General features: G+C 51.6%; 2 long non-coding RNA genes across 2 annotated transcripts; both read left to right on the top strand.

Annotated features, from left to right (window-relative positions):
- The first annotated feature begins 1,952 nt into the window (after positions 1-1,952).
- LOC128795695 (uncharacterized) lies at positions 1,953-7,911 on the top strand. Its single transcript, XR_008433610.1, has 3 exons — positions 1,953-2,028; positions 5,336-5,477; positions 7,835-7,911. It is a non-coding gene; the product is annotated as an uncharacterized LOC128795695 (long non-coding RNA).
- A 5,445-nt stretch (positions 7,912-13,356) lies between these two features.
- LOC128795694 (uncharacterized) lies at positions 13,357-17,873 on the top strand. The gene is made up of 2 exons (XR_008433609.1): positions 13,357-15,292; positions 16,580-17,873. It is a non-coding gene; the product is annotated as an uncharacterized LOC128795694 (long non-coding RNA).
- Positions 17,874-18,393: the final 520 nt, after the last annotated feature.

Genomic DNA, 18,393 nt, shown 5'->3' with positions numbered 1-18,393 from the left:
CCGGCAGGATTCCTTGTGTCGGGCACAGCCCTGACCCACCGTGCCAGCGGCTGCAGCCCCGCAGGGCAGAGCTGCAGAGCTCACGTGTGGGGTGCAGCACAGGGGGAGTTCTGGGGTGGGGGCCCCGTCCCTGGTGCCACGGAGGAACCTGCCCGCCCGCGGTCCCTGCTGTGCCCCGCAGCGCAGGAAGCGGCTGCCTGAATTATCCCCGGGATACAAAAGTTATTCTCCTCCCCCAGCTCCTCCTGCCTCCATGACCTAGTTACCGGCTCAGCACATGCACGAAGCCACGGGAGAGAAAAACACATTTCTATTTGAATGAGAAAAGTTGATTACTATTTTAAGCCCCTTATCACGTAAAAGCATTTCGAGCTCAAACACCCCACTCATCTCTCACTGTGAGGTAACCATAAAGGCTTCTCCCTCTCATCCCGCAGTTTGACAGCCCCGGAGTCGCAGGCAATTAAAATCCCTTTGCGTGTCTCTGGTGTACCTGCTGTAGTCGCTGTGTAGCCTCTGCTCAGACCTGAAACAGCAACTCCTCTTCTTTGGAGGAGGCTCTATAGGTTGTTTTACCCCGTGGTGCAAGGTGAGTATTTCAGATGGATTAATTTAATTTATTCAATGCCAACTGATTTACTGCCTTGCTTTGGGACAGAGGCAAGAAAAGCCCCAGTGCCAGTAAAGTGGTGCAGATAAAATGCTGATTCTTTACCCTGTCCTTTAGAAGGAAGCTGCAGCTTTTCCACTGAGCCCTCGCTGTGAAGGTTACAAATATGCTGGAGATACCGATCCCTGGCTTCCGAGGATCAGGACCTGCATCTCTGGAATGCTTGGATGGGGCAGGTGTGGCACTGCTGTGGGGCCCAAGTGCTGCCCTGAGCTATGGGGGCACTGCTGTCGCTCTCTGAGGAGGGGCAGCAGCTCTCAGGCTGCCCTGAGGAGTCCAGGGAAGGAGCTGAGATGAGGGATGGGGTCCTTTGGGACAGAGGGACTCAACTTTTACAGCTCTAGCTTAGGGAGAGCTCTTAGACCTGCCCCAGTTCCAGCCCTTCCCTGCAAGCTGCTCAAATCGAGGTCAGGCTTCAATTAAAGGTGAGCACGAAGTTTCCTCCCCTGGGACTTCAGCACATGTGTAAAATATGAGCAATGCTTCAATTGTTGATTAAAGGAGGTATATTTTATATTCAAGTACACCCAAATATCAGGGCCTTTACTGGGCTACACAGGGGCTCAGGCTGCAGGAAGAACTTCAGAGCCAGGCCAAGCCTGAGCTCTGTGGTCACCCGTGCGGGGCCAGCAGCTCTGGGACCCCCGAGAGCAGCTGTGGCACTGTGAAGTCAGGCTTGTCCCGGAGCGGCAGGCCAGACCTAGAGGGCAGGAGCAGGCACCAGAGTTCAGATTATGTTTTCCCGAGTGCCTAACGAAAGCCCCTCAGCGCCGGCTGCGTCCCGCGGCTCGGCTGGAGCCCGCGGTCCCCTGCGAGGGCAGGGGGGCGAGCAGCCGTCCCCAGGCTCCAGGGCAGCCTGGCGGGGTGTGTCCCCTGTCGGGCTGGGCCCCGATGGGGCAGGGCTGAGCCCCGGGCTGACCCTTTGGCTGCGTGCTGGCAGCAGCACGGCCGAGTCCCGGGCAGCCCTCGCTCCTCTCGGGGCACGTCCCTGCCCGCAGGCTCGGGGGCAGCCGGGTGGCACGGGGGTGCTGTCTCAGGGACAGGCAGCACTTTAACAGAGAATCTGTGCAAAGAGCACAGGGGAAGGGCCCCTCAGCCCCACAGCGCTGCTCCCATTGCCCTCTGACGTTCCCGGAGAAGCAAAGCAGTTTCCAGTCGCTCCTGCTTTCCCCAGGGCGCTGCTGGGGATATTTCCGGCTGAACAAACGTGTTCTCCCCTACAGCCTCTGTTTGTGTTTGCTCTCCCCAGCAGCTGCACATCTGTTCCGTGGGCAGTGGGCGTGTGGAGCCCAGCAGCAGCGATGTCCCTGTGCCCCGTCCCTGCAGAGAGGGAGAGCAGGACCCTGCACCTGGACGAGGTACACGGCATTTCTGGCACAGTGTCACTGACAGGAATGGCCTGGCAGCTAGAACACAGTCCACAAAATATGCCAGGGAACGGAACGTTTTTGTTCCTTTTCCAGTGCTCCCAGCCGTTAGTGAGGGTAAAGCCTCTCCAGCCCCACTCCTAACACCACTGGGGGACCCCCTCTCCCCTCTGCTCCCCCTGCAGAGGCGCTCCTGTGGGAGCAGGGGAAGGCAGGGAGCTCTGCCTGGAGAAGAGGGAAGCTCTGTGCACGTGCCAGCGTGTGACACCCAGCATGTGACACCCAGCATGTGACACCCAGCATGTGACACCCAGCATGTGACAGCAGGAACAGCCGGGGTGCGCTTGGTGCTTCTGATGTGCTTTGAAAGCTGGGTACAGATTCAAATCAGCCACAGCAATGGGCACAGGTGCACGGTACTAATTCTATATTGCAATTTCATTCAGATAAATTACTCCTGTGAGTTCCTAATAAAGGCACATGTTGGCTTGTGTCAGAATTAGTGAACAACTCTGATAACAGGAGCAGCTATTTTTAGTTTGGTGTTATCCTAGTTCAGCCTCCCATCAAGTTGTATTAAATGTGGAAGATACAAATTGGATCCATGCTGGGTGTTCATTTCCTTCAAAGCATTCCTGTGGCATCTCCTGTGCTTGGCAGGGTGGGTGGGATGAGGGGGTGGCTGGGAGCGGGTTATTTGTCAGGGCTCAAGCAGCACTTGTCACTCCGTGCTCTAGCTGCTGCGGGAGCGTTAATTAGAGGAGCGAGCGGCAGCCCCAGTAAGGAGCACAGCAACGGCACCGGAGCCGCGGTGGAGCAGCGTTCCCTGCGGGCAGCGCCCCGAGGGACGCGCCTGGCGCTGCCCGGGGACAGGGGAGGCGTTCCCTGCGTGCGCATCCCCCTGGGACAGGGGGGGACGCAGGGCTGGGGATGGGTGGCCAGGGGCACAGCAGTGTCCGTGCCCTGCCCAGGTGTCCCAGAACGCCAGGATGGTTTGGGCTGGAAGGACCTTGGGGCCCCCCGCATTCGCCCGTGCCACGGCAGGGACACGTCCCACTGTGCCAGGCTGCCCCCAGCCCCGTCCAGCCCGGCAGCGGCACTGCCAGGGAAGTGGGGAGCCACCCCCTGCCCCTCCTGGGTACCAGCACGCAGCTGGGTTTATTCCCATGCAGTCCCAAGCCTTTCCAAGGGGACTTCGCTGGGGATTTGGGATTTGGGATGCTGTGTGGGAGGCACAGCTTATCAAAGTCCTGATCTGTTCCAGACTACAGCAGCTTTTTGGAGACTTCATTTAATAATCTCAATGGTTACCTTTTGGAATTATATGATATAAAGTTTCATTTTCTCCCAAAGCAACTTAAGTGAGGGGAAATGCAATGCAAACACAGGAAAACCCATTTCCCCCTTAGTTTAGAGCGCAGAGAATGAGCTTTATAATGATTCTTGAATTCAATTTCACTCACTCCCTTTTCCAAAATTTTAGATTTTATTGACTAATAGTTGCTTTGACATTAAGGGCACTGCTGCAAAAAAACTCAATCTATTTCTACCAATTTTTCTTTGTGGAAAAATTATATTTCACCTCCTCATTATTTGAAAGTGATTTGCAGAAAAAGTGCTATTAGGAAAATGAGGCTGATGGCACTTGAGGTGAGTTGAACACGCTGTTAAGCAAATCAGAAATTAGTGTAAGTTTCTTTCATTTGGCTTCATTTGCTGTGGATCAAGTTTGATACTAATGATAAAAACCAGATCAAGCTTTTAAAAATATTGAGTAGTTTCTGTGCCATGAAACTGAAGTAGAGAAACAAAACTTTGGATATTTTATTTTTCTGATTTAAATTGGAATAATTTTAATAATTCTACTGTCTAATCAAGCTAAAGTGTGGTCTTGTCTGAGAAGAAATATCGGAAGCTGCTGCTGCAGCTTTATATTTATATTTATATCAATATTTATATCAATATTTATATTTATATTTATATTTATATTTATATTTATATTTATTTTAAGAATATATATAAATATATAAATAAATAGATAACAATGTTATTATATTATTATACATTATTTATTATAATTTTATTTATTATAATATAATATAATATAATATAATATAATATAATATAATACGATATATAATACATAATATATATAATATATAATGTATAGAATATATAGAATATATAATATATTATTTATTATAATATTGTACATTATAATGTTATTATCATAAATATATAAATAATTATATATACATATAAAAATATATTTATATTTATTGCACAACAGCAATAAATATATAATAAAGAAGGAGGAGAGGGAAAACATTTGCAAGATGCTGGAGTGCCCAGGAATGTTCCTGAAACGTCACTGCTTGGATGCTCCTCCAGGGGGGCTGGCTGCAGCAGGAACAGCCAGTGGAGCACTTTTGCCTCAGAAAGCAACGGCTGTTTGCGGGGTTAAGGATCGTTTTCTGCTCTCTCAAAAGCCTTTGGCTGTGCTGTGCAGGCGTGAGCCCTGCGTGGGTGTTTGCAGCCTGTGCTGCCCCAGCTCCTCTCCCGTCACGCAAGGCCAGCGCGAGGGACGGCAGGTTTGCCCCAGGTCCCGCTCCTCTGGCCACGTCCTGCCTGTCTGGGACGCTCTGGGTGCTGGAAGGTTCTGGGGGCTGCTGAGGAGCTGCTGGTCCCGGCAGGAGTGCGAGCGCTCGGGGCACACTCGGGATGGAGCCACAGCCCCAGCTCCTTCCTGCCACGGGGCCCAGGCAGAGGGAGCCCCCGAGGGGGGCAGGCAGCAGGCTGGTTCAGAGAGGGCTGCAAGTGAAGCACAACATCGGGTTCATGCTCACATTCCTCACCCAAGACAGCCAAGTGCTGAGGGATTGCTTTGCCTTAGTTTCCTTCCCACCCTTCTGTCAGATGTGATGGGACAGGAATTCTTCCATCTCCTCCCTCAGTGTAAAACAAAATGTACTTTGATTTGAGAATGGGATTAATTTTAACTAGGATAGTGGAAAGCATGTCACTAGTGTAACAGCTGTAAAATTAGAAGGAAAGAAAACCCCTAAGAGACAGGAAAATAGCTGCTATTAAAGGGATAGAATAATCTTACCCTGTGATGGTGTTCTGCAGCTTGAAGCAGCTCTTCAGCTGGTGTCTGTCAAACCCTATCAGGATGGAAGGTGACATTATGAAGTCTCCAGATGTATTTTCATGTCATTTAGCTGATTTGTGTCATTTGATGAATGCCATGTTTGGAAAATCAATGTTCCTCACTGTGTGTCCTCTTGTGCTTTGCCAGCATCGAAGTTCTGTGCTGGAGGCAACAGCAGAGGTTTGTGACAGTGGTGACTTGATGAGACCCTCTCCCCCTGGTGACAACCCCTGTTTGCTGCCCAGCAGGCTTGGGGTGAAAATCGATGAGATCCACGCAGGTACACAAGGTGAGCCTTCAGTTTTGTTTGCTAACATCTCTGCTATTTCTAAGCCATGAGGAGAGGAGCAGAGTGAAGTGCCAGTGAGGGGCGAGGGCCCAGCTCCTGTTCTGCCGCTGGCACTCAGAGCAGGGGAGGGCTGGTGGCTCCTGGTGCGAGGGGCAGAGCTCAGCCCAGGGCTGGGCAGCCCCAGGGCAGGGCAGCCAAGGCACCAGCCCAGCCCTGGCCCCCCGTGCTCCCCTCTCTCTCCCCTGAGGCCGAGCACAGCCCTGGGCCCTGGCTCCAGGGAATGTTCAGCAGTGCTGAGCTGCTGGGTGCTGGGGTGAGGGCTGGGCTCTGCCTGCACCAGCCACTCTAGTGCAGTGCTAGGGGGGCATTTGATCTTGGCAGATGAATGCCATAATTAGTCCTGTGAAGGTTTAAATAAATTTGTACAATAAGCTGACTTGGAGAGGAATTTTTAAGAGTTCTATTTTAGCTCCAGATGCAAAGTTCAATTGCTTTCCTGATGACCCAACTTAATGCCTGACTTGTTTTGTAAAAAAATCCCCATAAAAATACCATTTAAAAGCTAATTCCTAAATACTTGTATCAGGAATGCTGTTTGATCACAGATAACATGTATTAAGTAATAATAGTGTGCAGCTCTGGGCTGGCTGACTTTCAACACACCAGTGGTGGGTGGAGGATTTTAACAGCATCGCTTGAGCTGTGCTTAACAGTCAAGACCACATCTACTGAAGAAAATACGCTCCATTTAAATAGTCCAAATGAATAGATTTTGTCCTTTATTGTAATTTAACTGAAGTTTTGAAATGTGTCTTTGTTATTCCAAAAAGGGAGAACAGTATCAATAACTCAGAAATGTGACATTGCATAATTAAGCATATTTCTGGCTGTATCCATCTATCTAGCTGTCTATCAAACCCCGCAGCTTTCCTTCCCTGGAACAGCAGAAGGCTGCCAGTGCTTTCCACGCCAACGTGTTGGAAACCTTGGCTGGGCCCCTGCCATCGTAAGCTGGTGGGTGGGAGGGAAGGCACAACAAATTTGGTACCGTGGCTTTACTGCCAGAGAACTGAAGAAGACGAAGTTTGTCAGCCCACTTTTGGGGAAAATAACCCGAAGATATTTAGAAGAAGCGAATTAAAATTCATCATCCTCACCTGCTTCTTGCGGGGAGGTGTTTCCCACCCCTGGAGCCGAGCTCTCCCGTCAGCCGCCGGCCCTGGGGGTGCACAGGGGGCAGAGGTGCCTCGCTGCCGTTTCTGGAGCTGCAGCACCAAGGGCGTCAGTCACATCCTTGTGCTGAGGGAGCATCACGTGGGAAACGCCGACTTCCAGAGAGCTTTTAGTGGCAGGTGGAGTTCTGGTTCTGAGGCTGAGTGGGATGAAAGCACAGCCTGATTCTGGGTCACAGGTGCTGGGTGCAGAGCAGCTGCAGTGGTGTCTCCACGAGCATCCCTTGTCAGCCTCCGCTGGGGCCCTGCTCACGCCCTGGGCTGGGGGTGGAGATGGTTCAAAGAGCTGCTGAAACGGTTCAAGTGGGCTAGGGTTTATAAGGAAACAGGAAAGAAAGTCTGTGTTGCGAGGCTGAAGGATGACTTAAGGGGCAGTATGACTCTTGCTGAGCATTTTGAGGCTACAAACACCAAGGCTGGAAGGTCCATGCAGCGCATCGCAGGCAGACTTGCCGAGAGTAACATGAGGATACTCGGAAAAAGGAAATTTCAAATGCTGCTGAGACCGCTTGATCAGGCTTAGGTGTGAAGGAAAACCCAAGTCTAACGGCCTGGAGATGACAGGGATGTCTGAGAACTGTGGAGACCCTTTTTTGATCTCCAGAGTTTTGATTCCCCGAGTCTTTGCATGGAGAGCTTCCGCTCTCAGAAAGGTGGCCAGCTCTCCCTTCCCTGGTGGAATGGGGATTATTCTGAGTTAGATCCTCTGAAGGTAATGCAGATCAGGCTGAAAGGTTGGATTTAGTCTGGGGTTTTTTTTTCTGAAGCCAATGGGATTTTTCCATTGCATTCCAAGGCTCTGACATTAAACCTGCTGTGGGCCCTTCCCTTAAGCAGTTTGAATTTTTCCCTTCTTTTTCCTTAAATCTCTCCAGCCCCCAGGGAGCCTCGCCGCACGTTTCCCACGTCCCCTTCCCAGTCTGCAGGCCCTCAGGGGTGCAGTGCCTGCCCCTCGGTGCCCAGCGCCGCCCTGCCCGGGCAGCAGCAGTGCCTGGCTGCCAGCCTGGGCCAGAGCAAGGGCTGGGCAAGAAAAGCCTGTGCTGTGACAGAGGGGGCAGAAGGAGGTTTCTGCTGGTTTCTGCGCAGCTGAAATTGGATGTTTTTCTGTATTTCTATTGTCTTTAGAAAAATGAAGCTCCCGGTAGCAATCCTGCGCCTGCACAGAATTGTCAGCAGATTACTTTGGTTCCAGGGCTTTGGTGCCATTTTTCCTGAGCTGTCCATAAGGTGAGCAGTGAATTTTCCGTGCCCAGTCGAGGTGCTGAGATCCAAATCTGTCCTGGGAGCAGTGTCTCTGACAGCCCTTTGATGGTGACAGAGCTGTGGGAAGGAGAACCCGAGCTGATGGAGCTGATGGATCCTGCACGGCCACGCCGACCCCGCTGCCATCCACCCCCATTCCCTCCTGTCAGATGCTCAGTTACAGTGACAGGGTCCCAGACTCCCAAAGATCTCTGTTTAGTCTTGGAAGATTAAAGGGTGGCAACTATTTTCAATATGATTATCGTCATTATCTCTGGGAGATTTTATACTTCAGAAGTCAAAGTCATAATAGCCCAACTCACTGCAATTATTTGCAAATTGCCTTAATGTATTTTCCAGAAGCTCTTTTGGCACTTTCTAATTTATTTATTTGCTGAGCCAATAACACATTAAAATGCTAAAATGTCTCAGAACCTCCATGAAGCCAGTCTGGTGGGAGCTTGCATGGACATTGCCAGCAGCCCCTCTACCCACGAGTGACTCCACTCTGTTGTTGTTAAAATACCTCTTGGTTCTCTCTCCAATAACACACCTTGAAGGACTTCTCCTTTCTTGGTTGAAACCAAAGAGAATTTGTTCACGTTGCAGTAATTCTCCATGCTGATGGAAATGCTTATGAAAACATGGACTTAAACCAACAGAAAGAAATATTCAGACACAAAAAATCGTTTCTCAAAAAATGTGATTTTTTTGCTAGATGCGCGTTTTAACGAGGAATTGTTGGTGTGCCAAGGGCTGGAAACGCTGCAGGATCAGGAGCAGAGAGGGCTGCCTGTCCCCTGTCTCTGCTGCAGGAGCCTGCAGCCCCCCAGAGCGGCCGGGCACAGGTGGTGAACGTGGCTCTTTGGATCCCAGCCCCATCTGTTCCCTTTCTTCTTGTCCCTAACGCTGAGCAGGGAGCAAGAGCCACGGTGCCCTGTGCATCACATTGAAACCAGCCCAGAGAGCTTCTGGAACGTGCTCAGCCAATTGTTCCAGAGTAATTTACAGAGCCAGAGGTACGGAGCAATAATTGTGAGTAATGAGGAAACCATGGCAAAAATGGTAAATAGCTTGCAGACATTTTGGGAACAGAAAATGAGGCTAAATTCATTGAATAAATTAAGTGCTATGGATTATTCTTCTAGCTTTAATCTGCAGACTGCTGAAGGAAGTCTGTGTAAATGGCAAAGCTGGTCCACAGCTTTCATGTAGAAATGGGGCTGCTTCCCGCTGAACAGAAGAGAAAAGAGGCTGGAAGGGAATTTGCCAGGTTTTAAAAGCGTGTCTTGCTTGTATTGCAATGTTCACCTTCAGTTTTACTTGCCCTTTGGGAGGGGGCAGTTTTATAATCCCGTTTTATTAGTGAGCAGCAGATGGAGGTCCTGCAGGGAGGAGAGGTGGTTTTTCCCAAGGCCACGTTGTCTCTGGCAGAATCCAAGTTGCAGCTTGGGATTTTGCAGTTCCTGGATGATGCTTGTGATATTTTTCTCTTTGAAGACTTCCCCTTCCTGCAGAAAACATCTGTGCTGGGGGCTGAACAAAACAACCCTGAGCAGATTTGAGACTTTACCAGTGAAAATGTAGAGAAAAAGAAGGAATGAGGAACCACATCCCTCAGCCTGTTTTAGAAGATCAATTCTAGTAAGGAGGAATTATATTTTAAGAACCTGACAGATTGTCTCAGATTTACTATCTTGGAGGCCAGCAGTGAAGGTGAAGTATTTTCCTGTCAGGATTACGATTGCCTGACAGGGTCTTACCGTTACCAGGAGAAATGACCCTGATTTGGAACAGATCTGTTCATTTGTAAGCAGCTGTTGCTTTTTAATAGCACTACTCTTTCTTACAGCTATTAGTAGTAATAAAAATAAGACTAAGGCCTGTGTCTTTACTTGCATGAAATTTGTGATTTAAAATGAAGCTTAGAGAGCCTTGTAGATCAATCCTGGGATTTTATAAGCTGCTGTTGGTGATTTATGTGGGTGGAGATCACAAAACCTACCCAAGTTCTGTGCACAAGCCGTTTGTCAGGTTTTAGCTTCTGGCAGCCTGGTTTTTTTTTGTCCCTCCTCGATCTCGTGCCTGCAGCAGCATCTGGGAGCCTGGAGTGTCTGGTGCCAGCTCAGGAGTGTCTGGTGCCAGCTCAGGACCAGCTCTGTGCCGCTAACGGGGCTCGGGGCAGGGTCCTGGGCTCAGCTCTGTGCCCTGACACCCTGCGGGGAGGCTGCAGCTCTGGCCGTGCTGGCTCTGACATCCCAGCTCTGTTACCTGGGGCACTGAGCAGCCCCAGGAGCTCTCCCGGTCTGGCCCCAGGCCCAGGTGAGCTGCAGAGCAGCAGGGAGGAGCTGGGAGGCCGAGCTGCTGCTGGGAGTTGTGCTGAGTGGAGCAGTTGCCCCGTCTGCCTTCATCATATCCGCTCAGTTTATCAAAATAGATTTTTCCCCTCCATTTGGTGAGGTTTAATAGAGCAGAACAAACGTGCAGATGTTAACACTGCCCACGAGGTGGGTGGCAGGAGGTGCAGTTAGCTCAGCTCAGCAGAGCCCAGGCTCTGGCTCTCCCACACACGAGGTGACCCCGAGGATGCCCTGGCACACCTGAGCCCGGCGTGGGGAGCCTGCTGTGCCAGGAGCACGTCCCACCTTCAGGGCACGTGCAGGGATCGGGGTTTGCTCCTGCAGGCGACTCTTCATTCTCCTTTTCTGTTTCAAACACTGACCGAGAATCAAACTTCTGCCTTCCCTTGAAATGACAGCAACATAAAGAAATCAAAATACGTGTCTTTTCAGGACGTGCCCGAAGCCATAAAAAGGGTTGTATGCAAAATCAGACTAGATAAATCAGAATCCTTTTCTCCACGTTTGGGAAGGTTAAACCTCCAGCAGCAATGGCAGCAACACATTGTGCTCCATTTTGCAGACATAATGTCAGTCTTTTTTTTTAATATACAATGCAGTTCACCCTAAATTACATTTTCTTCTTTTAATTTATTTTCATGAAAACGATAGCATGGCATAAATCATCTTGTGGAGGTTGCTGGGTTATTTGCATTTCAGAGGTTGATTTTAACTTTGTATTGTAAAGGAATTTGCAGCCGAGAAGCTCTGGGAGGCATTAACTTGCAGTGATGGTGGTTCTCCAAAGGTGATGAATGACGTTCATTTGGCTTAGGACAAACAGCCCCCAGTTTGTGTCTTGCTGAAAAAAGCTTGGCAGAGACAAAGAGTGAAAGCCAGTGAGTGATGCTTTCATCTCTGGAATGAATCCCTCCTGGAAAAGCAGGGTGTTGGGGAAAGGCAGCTGCTCAGCACCATTCCTGCAGTGAACCTCTGCCCCTGGAGGGGGTCACTCGCTCTGTGCCTCCCCAGAAGGGGGGGTTGGAGGAGTTCAGGGGGGCTGAGGGGCTGCCCCTGCTCCAGCCAGGGGGATCCTCACGGGGTCCTGCTGCTGCCATGCCTGGGCTTGGTGCTGCTCCTCGTTACAGCACTTGTCTAATGCCACCTGACAGAGGGCAACTGGAAGCCTGGAAGACTTTAATGAGTCTTCAGATGTCTATTTTCTGCTAAGAAACGTGGCAAGAAGCTCTATCTTAAATTCAATATAGCATGGAATGCTCAGGGAATGAAACAGCGGAGTAAAACCTATTTTATTAGCGATGAACTGAGGCTGCACATGAAAGAACCCTTTAAATATCTGACATGTTAAATGCATTATTTTCCCTTCAGGAGAGAAGGAGTCAAAGGGACGGGGCTGATGAACTGTGCTCATTAACCTGAGTGATGGGAATGGTATCGAGCCGGCGCTGTGCAGACTTCAAACACGGCTCCTGCCGGCTGGGCTTGGAGCCCTGCTCGGAAAAAAGTGGAATTACTTCAGCCACTGATGCAGGGTCTGCAGCGAGAGGCTCATCTGCAGGTGGGTCAGGAGTCCAAACGGGTCAGAGCTGAAAACAAAGCAGAGAAGCACGCCCGCAAAGGGGCTGGAGAGTGTCAAAGCCAGCCCTGCTGCAGGGGACCTGCTGCAGGAATGAGTCCTCTGCTCCTGAACAGGGACACATCCACAGCTCTCTAAAACATGGGGAATTCGCTTCCTGCTCCATTAGCACAAAATCATGGAATGGTTTGGATTGGGAGCCACCTTGAACCCCATCCCATCCCACCCTCTGCCATGGCAGGGACACCTCCCACTGTCCCGGGTGCTCCCAGCCCCATCCAGCCTTGCCTTGGGCACTGCCAGGGATCCAGGGGCAGCCACAGCTGCTCTGGCACCCTGTGCCAGGGCTGTGTTTTGTGTCAGAGGTTTTGTTTTGGATAAATGTGTTACAGGGAGTGTTGTTGCCCATTTTAAGCAGGAGCAGACACATTACACCCAGAGCTGCAGGAGAGTGTCAAAGCTCAGCTCAGCGGTATCTGAATGCACTGCCCATATTTTAGACAAAAACGTAATGTTCTAACATGTCTTAACATTCTACATACCACTGGCTGCCTCTAAAATTGATTCACGAGGTTGCCACAAAGGCAAGGATTCTGAAATGTGTAGATGAGCCCGTGTACATCGCTGTGTGCATGGCTCAAGGCAGTGAGGAGCAGCGTCAAACCCAGCTGTGCCCGTGGCCAGGGAGGGGCAGGGCAGTTTAGCTCACCCTGTAAACCAGTGCCCCTCTCTGTTCTGGCACAGCCATGTAGTCCACAGGTTACTGTGGAGCATTCACAGAGGTGTTCTTTTCCTATTTTTCTAATTTATTTTTAAGGTAGAATTAATATGCACTGAACTGCCGTAGATGCAATTTCTGCTGCCCGGGGCTGTTGCACTTCAGCCTTTGGTGTGATCAGCTCTTGCAGACTCAGCTGCTTGGAGCTGGTCAGTGCTGGGGTTTCACAGGCAGGGGTGCTGCTGGCAGCGATTGTGTGTGATGGAGGGGGCGCTTTCTGCAGTCACTCAGTGCTGGACAAGTGCCCGGCAGGGAGCCGGGGAAGGGCCCTGCTCCATCCCCGGGGGCTGCAGAGGCACTGCAGGATTCCCACCGGCCACTGGATGGATTCCTGGCCGACATCAAGCGTGATCAGTCCTGCAGTCAGAGCTCAGAGAATCTGGTGGTGCTTCTCCCTGTCCTGCCCTGTCACCGGGGTTTGGTGCGTGGCTGCAGCAGCTGGGGGAGGATGGAGGAGCAGATCCTGCCCTGGGCAGGAGCTGAGAGCCACAGGTACTGCTGGGGGTGGCCAGTGTGTGCCAGAGGAGCTGGGACAAACCAGGTGACCCTGGAACTCTCTGTTAACTCCCATGAAAACATGGCACGGGCATCTCAGCCTGCTGGAATAGGAACTTTACAGTGATCATTTGAAGTATGCATACGAATATATTTTAATCTAATGCCATTACAAAGAGGTTGTCATCCACCCCATTTCACCTTTTCTAAATGAACTAAACCATGAAGATGCTTGAAAGTCACCGGCCTCTGGATTGTACTTGGAGGTGTATTGGAAGGAAGGAGTTACAGCTTATGAGATCCAGTTTTTCCTAGAGAAGAAATCTGTGAGGGTGGAGCCCTGGCACAGGTGCCCAGAGCAGCTGGGGCTGCCCCTGGATCCCTGTGAGTGCCCAAGGCCAGGCTGGACACTGGGCTGGGAGCACCTGGGGCACTGGGAGGTGTCCCTGCCATGGCAGGAGGTGGAACAAGGTGAATTTCAGGTCCCTTCCAACCCAAAGCATTCTACATTCTAGGATTTCAGTCTCATTCCAGGCAGCCTGATGTCCTGAAAGTGCTGTGGGTTTTGGCCGTCGCTCTTCAGGCGCTGTGGGATCCTCCAGCAGCAGTCTGCACGTGGTGCCCTGGCACACATAACACATCCCCCGCTGGCCACTCACTGACTGATCCATTGGTCCGGAGCACTAAAGCTGCCTCGGTGTAATTCAGTAAATAACTATCCGGTTATTTAGTGTATAAATGCCTCTAATTGATGTGGAAATGGGAGGCGTTTCCTCCCATTCCTTAAAGAAAACATGGTGTGAATTATCACTTCACATTCGCGGAAAAGGCAGATTTCAAGCAGCATAACACAATAAAAGGAACAAGTTTTTCTCTGTGTGAGCACGCAGATTTTCCCTACTTGCAATGAAATGCTGGGGTCTTGAAATGTCTGTGAGGCTTGAAAGTGGTACAGGTTGCCTGAAGAAAAATTGGGGGTTGTTTTTAGAGTTTTTAAAACAGCTTTCTGCTGCTTTCTGCTGATTTGTGTCTCTGGAGTCTCAGCTGGTGTCCAGCAGAGCTTGGTGGCAGTGCAGCCGTGTCCCTGGCTGTCCCCAGGTGCCCCCAGGTGTCCCCGGGCTCGCAGGTGTGCAAGGGCTGAGCCTGGGCAGGGCACCGGGAGCGGGGCTGGGGCTGCTCCTGGAAGGGGCCGGGAAGTGCTGGGAGCTGCTCTCGGTTCCTCATTTCCCCCGAGGTGATGGAGAGCCCCGGGAAGGGCAGGTCCTGCTGGGACCCCGCCTGAGTTACGACGTGTCCGAGTGGGCAGGGGCAGCAACAAATGTCTTCTAAGCTAAAGAGGCAATGAAGTGATGAAACAAGAGCAAAATCCAGCCCAAAACGTTGATCAGTGCACGTGGCACAGGTTCTGTGAAGCCCCCGTTTGTTTGTTTTGATAGCAGAGCTGGAATGTGGCTTTTGTCTCTTTCCCCCTTTATCCCTGCCTTGCACAGTAGCGGCTTCCTTAACTAGGGAAACAGAAGTTTCAAAGAGAAGACTAATTCCTTGCCAAGGCGTTCTCCACACCTGGAGTTTGGACCCCCTTTTGGTAACAGCCCTATTTTTTTTTTTTTAATTGTGTTCCAGCTGCAATTCCTGCATAATCTCCAGAGGAGTGAGGGTAGAGTTTAAGAAGAAATCTCTGCGGTAACACAGGGAGAAACACAGCCTGATAACTCCTGACAGATTGATGGCTCCTTCCTTCACCTAAATCTTTCTAGATTAGCACGTCCATTTCCTTTTCATGGATATGTTTGTTAGCACTGCATGATCTAGCCTAATCTGTGTGGGAAGTTATTTATCCAGGGGCTGTGGGGCATTTATACCATTCACTTGTCACCAAGAATAATGGAGAGGACAGGTAAGATAATTCCAACTGTATTAAGGGCTGAGAGATGACTGTTTGTGTTTTGGTAATGGGACACTCAGAATGAAGGATCTGAAATGGTTTTGTAACATATTTGCTGAAAACACCCATTTTAAATGGATTTCATTCCTTTTATTCCTCTGTTTCATGAGGGTGCCTGGGGTTGCTCTGGCAGAAGGAGACATCAATTGCCACTTGGGGGTGGCCCAAGAGACTTGTGAGCAAAGATGTGAGTGCCTGGGAGTGTCCTGCTCGCTGTGGTTTGCTGCAAGCAGGCCCAAAGCGTAGGGCCCCAGTCCCTCTGCTGTGACGGGGACACGGCGTGGGCAGGGGGGCTGTCCTGGGCAGGGGGGATGTCCCCGGGCAGGGGATGTTCTGGGCAGGGGGCTGTCCTGGGCAGGGGGACTGTCCTGGGCAGGGGGATGTTCTGGGCAGGGGGATGTCCCTGGGCAGGGGGATGTTCTGGGCAGGGGGATGTCCCTGGGCAGGGGGGCTTCCTGGGCAGGGGATGTCCCCGGGCAGGGGGATGTCCCTGGGCAGGGGGAATTGGGCAGGGGGCTGTCCCGCAGGGGGCTGTCCCTGGGCAGGGGGATGTCCCCGGGCAGGGGGATCTGGGCAGGGGGCTGTCCTGGGCAGGGGGCTGTCCTGGGCAGGGGGATGTCCCTGGGCAGGGGAATTGGGCAGGGGGCTGTCCCCGGCAGGGGGACGTCCCGGGCAGGGGGATGTCCCCGGGCAGGGGGATGTCCCTGGGCAGGGGGCTGTCCCTGGGCAGGGGGAATTGGGCAGGGGGGCTGTCCCTGGGCAGGGGGATGTCCCTGGGCAGGGGGATGTCCCCGGCAGGGGGCATTGGGCAGGGGGGCTGTCCCGGGCAGGGGGCTGTCCCTGGCAGGGGAATTGGGCAGGGGGGATGTCCTGGGCAGGGGGATGTCCCTGGGCAGGGGGATGTCCCCGGCAGGGGGGTCCCTGGGCAGGGGGATGTCCCCCGGGCAGGGGGATGTCCCTGGGCAGGGGGATGTCCCTGGGCAGGGGGATGTCCCCTGGGCAGGGGATGTCCCGGGCAGGGGGATGTCCCTGGCAGGGGGATGTCCCTGGGCAGGGGGGACGTCCCGGGCAGGGGATGTCCTGGGCAGGGGATGTCCCCGGGCAGGGGGCCTGGCAGGGGGGCTGTCCTGGGCAGGGGGCTGTCCTGGGCAGGGGGAATTGGGCAGGGGATGTCCTGGGCAGGGGGATGTCCTGGGCAGGGGATGTCCCTGGGCAGGGGGAATTGGGCAGGGGGATGTCCTGGGCAGGGGGATGTCCCCGGGCAGGGGGATGTCCCCGGGCAGGGGGATGTCCCGGGCAGGGGGATGTCCTGGACACAGAGGCTGTTCCAGCTGCACAGGTGGGTGGCAGCTGAGCAGGGGCTCATTCCCAGCCCTCGGAAGGGGCTGATCTCCAGAGCCCTGTCCCGGTCCTTGTCCTGTGGCAGCTCCTTTGCAGGCCAGGCTCTGTTTCAGAGCTGCTGTTTCCTATGCAGGCACCGAAGGAGCCTTTCCTGCCATCCTGCTGCTTCGCCAGATGTTCTCCATTTGCTGCCTGTGCAGTGATTTCTCCTCTCTAGGCATCCTGTAACTGCCTTCATCTCGCTGATTTCACAGCACTCCCACGGCATCAAGAGCACTTTGAATTCTGGTCCCGTCCTCCAGAGCTCTCACAATCACTCCCAGCCTCCTGTCACCCACAAATGCTATCAGCATCTCCTCTGCTCCAGCCCAGAGGGAGCAGGAGCTCCCTGAGGTCCCCACAGCCTCTCATCTTCCCAGGGCACCCCAGTGCCCATCCTTGGGCTGGTGACGTTCAAGGCATTCATTCTGACCGTGTGAGATTTTACTCAGACTGTGCTTGCTGAGTTCCCCTTGAGTGTGTTTGAGGAGCACCTGCTCACCGTGGCACACCGTGTGTCACAGCCCTTGGTGATGGTCATTTGCCCCCCAGGACCTTCTCTCCTTCCACTTCCCTGACCAAGCCCTCCTTAAAGCTGCATTTCAGTTTTTATTATTTATTCTCAAGAAATGTATAAACCTCTGCTGGCTCTGTCTCCTGGGCCACCATCTAATCTTCCAGGTGATGACAACTTGATTGGTGAATAATAGATTCCAGTCTCTTCCCAGCTGCTGAATGGAGCTGTAATTTCTAAATGCATCCTTGAAGAAGGAGCAGAGCTTGTCCTTCTCCAGGGGTTGGTTTTTAATCAGCCCAGTTGTCTTTTCAGCGTTGAAAACTTCTTTTCATTGTAATATGCAAAAAACCCAAACATGGAAATGAACCATTTACCTTGAATTAGTGTGCAGATTAGGGACCCAATGTTTTGGATGCTGCAGAAATCCTATAAGTGCTGTTCTCTGCTCTGGAAAACTTTAATATTAAGCAGGCAAGGTAAGCAACTGAAAAACTGAAAACAGACACCAGGGGATTGAATGAATTGCTGAGGCATAGATCAGTGTCACGCTGGAGATTAAAAGTCAGTCTCTCTGAAACCCAGAAGAAAACTTTGCTGTTGCTCTGATCGCTTTTTTTGATGGGCTGTGGAAAACACAGAAAAATGAAACTGGTCCCTTGAAAACATTCCAAGTTGAAGAATGACATGAAATGTGATTTTTATAATTTCAAATATGGACATTTAAAAACTTCACTAAAATCCCAATAAGAACTCTCAGAATAGGTTTGGTGGGTTTTTTTGTTACTCTGTATTTGTACTTTCAATGCAGAAAGAACCTACTGATATACCTGTCTCATAACGTTAGCAAAAAGAATACTTGGAGAAAGCTGAATTTCATCTTCCTCCATTATTGTGGGTACAAGCAAAAAGTGGTTATGCATCACTTTTCTTTGATAGAATGAATTTATTTGTCTGTTTCTTTTACTGGAGTGTCTGCTGGAACTGAAGCTGTTGGTTTTCACCTGCAGGGGTAAGACTGGAGAAACACTTTTGCAGCTGCAGGGAGCTCTGCAGGGCTGGGGGCTGTAAAGGGACCCCGAGCGGGGCTGGGCTGCAAAGGCAGGATGGGCTGTGGGACAAGGATCCTGCTGCGTGGGTGGGGATGGAAATGTGTTGGCTAAAGTTACTCAACAGCCTCCTTGCTGGCACTAATCGTTGCAGTAATTCTGCTGCAAATACAAGCAGACCCAGGGTCGGTGTAGGTTGTCACCGCCATCATTTCCCAGGATCTCCTCTTTCTAACAAATAATGGAGCTGGTACAGTCCAAGCTTCCAGACAGAGGTGGAATAGAGGCCAGAAGGATGGTGGCAGGGGACATGAAGGTGCCTTTCGAGTGGGCTCAGCCCGGGCT

Source organism: Vidua chalybeata, chromosome 15 (assembly GCF_026979565.1).
Source record: "Vidua chalybeata isolate OUT-0048 chromosome 15, bVidCha1 merged haplotype, whole genome shotgun sequence".
Classification (NCBI taxonomy): domain Eukaryota; kingdom Metazoa; phylum Chordata; class Aves; order Passeriformes; family Viduidae; genus Vidua; species Vidua chalybeata.
The sequence above is the reverse complement of the archived record's forward strand: the minus strand, read 5'-3'. Positions and strand labels throughout refer to the sequence as shown.